The sequence below is a fragment of the Solanum verrucosum genome, unplaced genomic scaffold (assembly GCF_900185275.1).
Source record: "Solanum verrucosum unplaced genomic scaffold, falcon-dt-bn FXZP01000101.1, whole genome shotgun sequence".
Classification (NCBI taxonomy): Eukaryota; Viridiplantae; Streptophyta; class Magnoliopsida; order Solanales; family Solanaceae; genus Solanum; species Solanum verrucosum.
The window spans coordinates 756842-761078 of NW_026020111.1; positions in this window are offsets into that span (position 1 = coordinate 756842).

Here is a 4237-nt window from a genome sequence, read left to right on the forward strand (position 1 = left end):
GATTCTTTACTTTTCTACTTTTTCTTTGGTATGAAGCGCAATTAATATAATATCCCATTTCAACAACAACAAAAAAATTATGATGATTAGGAGTTTCATTTTTATTATACTTGCAAAAAGGTAATTGAAAAATAAAATATTAGTTTCATGATGCCATTTCTTTTTGGTATGTAACAATCTGTTTTTGTCACTGTTCTTTTTTGTTTGAAATGTATTTATAATTTTTATAGAGTCACCAATTATTGTATTTTTTTGTTCATTTTTTATATTTTTACCCATTATTTTATTTTATTTATTTTACAAATAAAATCAATGCTTAATTATTAATACATTTAATGTCTAATAAAATTATACATTTGAATTATTTATAACTCATGTCTCTTCATCTTACTTGTAACTTCTAATATTCAATATTATTGATAACTTTTGTATGTTTCATTTTTCATATTTCTTATAAATATTCAATTTATGTTTAAAAATTTATAATAAGCAAATGTAATAATAAAGACATAATAATTTATTTTTTTACGAAATCAGAGTTCGAATAGAAAATTAGTACTCCTACAAAAGATAGAGGAGATTAAAACATACAAAATATTTTCAATGTAATATAATATATTGTTATTTCAAAATATTACCTCTTATTCCATTTACTTCACTATGGTGAATATTTTTTTTTACTATATACATCTGAATAGTTTGCACTTAAAAAAAATGAAATATATAATAATCTATTTTTTATGTAGTAAAAAAACGAAAAAGCATATGATATCGCAGATGAAGAGAAATATCAATATTATCTTATATATTCGATACTAACCTAAATATAAACATTAATATTATTATCTTATAAGTATTTCATATAGCCGTGCGAAGCGCGGATAATTTTCCTAGTTTATGATACATATGGATTCTGCTCTCAAACAAAATAAGTTACATAAATAATAATGTATCATGCACTATTTTTTAGGCATGATACGTAAATTCGAATTTATACTAAAGGTATCATACATAACAATTATCAAATAGTAATGTATCGATCTCAAACCTAACATCTTATGGGCGACAATTTCTTATTTAATGTATCTAATAGAAATACAACACATATCAATTTAAACAAGATACATAAATAGTATTGATTTTGTTCCTTGCAATGCTTTTCTGTGAATTTTTGTGATGGAAGAGGACAAAGGATTCGAATTTCAAAATTGATCAAACAATAACAATTTCCCACATCGCGTTAATATTATACTAATATAATTATAATGTTGGAGATGATATATATGTGTGTAGTAATGACTTACAACAATGATTGTCAGCGATGACGATTAATTAGTCGATGGTGATTGTGGATATAATGATAATGAAAATTGTCCTCACCAAAAACCTATTAATAATATTAAGATTTTATTCAAAATCCTAATATTAAAATCTATGTAAAATTCCATTAAATACAAATAAATGATGCCTAGCCAAAACACCTCTTAATATTTAGGAGCATTAAACATCAATTACTTTGGACCGAAAGGAGTAATAATTATTGTTAGTTCTTTGTATTTTTCACGATTAACAATTTAACATGCACAATCTTTTGTGATTTGCATTCTGGCTTTTTTTATTTTTGATAATTTACACCTTAATAACCTAATTTATTATTAAAAAAAAAAACTATATAAAAAATACATTTTTAACTATTTCACGAAGGCATAAGCATATACTAAATTATCATAAAGATTATGATGAAGTGATAACTACTTCTTTATCTTCAATTAGAGATCTAGAGTCCGAATCCCGTTGAATATGAAATCTTCTTTGAAAAGACTTTACCCATATAGTAAAAAAAAAAATTGATCCTATGCAAATCTAAATTTGATAGGAAAGGGTTTACCCTACCTAAGTACATTCGATTCACGAGATATATAGAAAATGTCCTATTTTTATTTATAGTTGTCCTATTTTGTGAAACATGTGTTAAACATATGCTAGTATCTAACAACAGCCAATAATAAGGATAGAAGAAGGATTTACAAATAACAAAAATACTTTGGTGAGTATATCTAACAGGGTTAGAACTTAAGATTAATTGATTCCGAACAGATATCAAATTCACTGTTCATCTTAATTATTATATTCTCAATAAAATATTTATATATATTTATGAATATTCTATACAAATATAAAGTCTAAGCAAAAACTAGTGGTATCATGAAAGATGATTGCTAAGAATAATAAATATCCAAACTATAACTTTTACTTTGAGGCCTATTTATTGCCTTGCTATTTATTATAAAATAATACTTCTTTTCCAATTCTTGTGCCACTTTTTTCTTCTTGAGATTCAAGCTATATGAACTTTGAGACTATGGTACATTATAAATTATGTTTTTCTTCTTGAGAATATTAATATCACGATCAAGATCGTTGTAAGTGGCTCTCACACTAACCCTCCGATGGGAGAACCATTGCCTCAACTAACCCATCAACCAATTTAAGAAGCAAAATAGAATATAGAACACTAAGAAATACAGTCTGAAAACAATAAGGGGGCAAGCTGCCATAAACTCAACCCATAATCAAAATCCACTATGAGGAATATGAAAGTCATAGTACCAAAACTCTAAGTAGTTGAATAAGGGGATGCAACCCCAACTAAGAAAACAATAAACTAAACTCTATGAAATATCTAAGTCCAAAAAGATGGACAAAGAAATGGAGAAGAGCCTATGGCAACCCGAAAGAGTAGATCACATTTGGATTCAAAGGTCATGTGTCTCTCAACTGAGGTATCATATTAGCTGCTTGAATATGCCATGTACTCCACAAGAAAAGAGCAAGTGCAGATCAGAACACAATCACCATGTACGGGTAGGATCATATGGTTAGTTCCAAGGATATAAATGTAAACAAGTAACCATGATATAGTAATACAGGTCAACACATATATCAATAATCACAACAGACATAGACTCTCATTCACAATATCCTGAATTAACCAATGCATGAAACATGCCCCACATGATCACAACAATACATATCTGGTCCTCTCATGGAACCTATACACAAATTTTCAGTGTATCAGCGTGGTACCCGAGCCAACCATTATTCATGCCAAGGATGGTATTCAAGTCAACTGTTAGTATCCTATATCGGTGTGGTACCCGAGCCAACCAGTAATCACAAACATCATGCGCAATTACAATTACAATCACACTTGAAACCAATAGTAAACAAACATGTTCATTCATACATTACATAACTAGAAAACACATAACTATAACCTACCTCAAATCAAACCTTGAAAACTCTAAAGAACCTGAACTTTCCCTTTTTGTAATTCCTTGGCTTGTTCTTGGTCTAAATAATAAATAAAACACAATAATCACTCAATAATGGCCTAACAATACCGAATTATAAACAAATCCTAAACCCTAGGCCATTCCCATGATCATCTTACCCAAAAAGGGTTCTTTCCACCATTCATGCAAGTTAAAACCCTTCCTCAAGACTAACAACCTAGATTTTAAGTCTTACGAATCAAAATACAAGTTGAAGAAGTAATTGACTTACCTTTACCAAAAATATTGGTGGAAAAACTAAAAGAAACTGCCTTAAATCGTCTTTCTTTCTCCCAAGGATGAAGTTGTAGAAAATAAGAGGTTTTCGAACTTTTCTGAATTAAATTCTGACTTACCCCTCTATAGCAGCTCAATTCGCTATAGCGAGAATTTATTCATCCCGTTATAGTGGTGGACCCTCGCTATAGAGGCGCAAGACCCCCTTTAGTGACTTTAATGGGATGGAAACTCAGAATTCTTTTCAAAAGTGCCTATTTAACAATGAACCTTCGAACCTTGGTGTTCTAAACTAACCCCTTTCACGCCAATTTTGATATCTAGAGTTTTACTTATCCGAATTTGATTCTGAAAAGAACTATAAATTCCTTAATGTCTTAGATATTAGGAAATGTGACCCAAGCTTAAACATATCACTCAACTCATTCCCTGATCACCGTAGACCTCAACTCACTCAGATTTCATCTAAGACTAGCCTAGCCTAAGAATTTTAATGTCACTATTTAGAAAGTTTTCTAACCCAAATCTTTCACCAATGGTATACCCATAACGATCCGGAAGGATCATTACAATAGATACCAATTTATCCATCACTCAACCCCGAGAGATCAAATAAGAAACTTGGCCAAGTCAGAAAAATATAGTACCTGACGCCTCAAACAAGT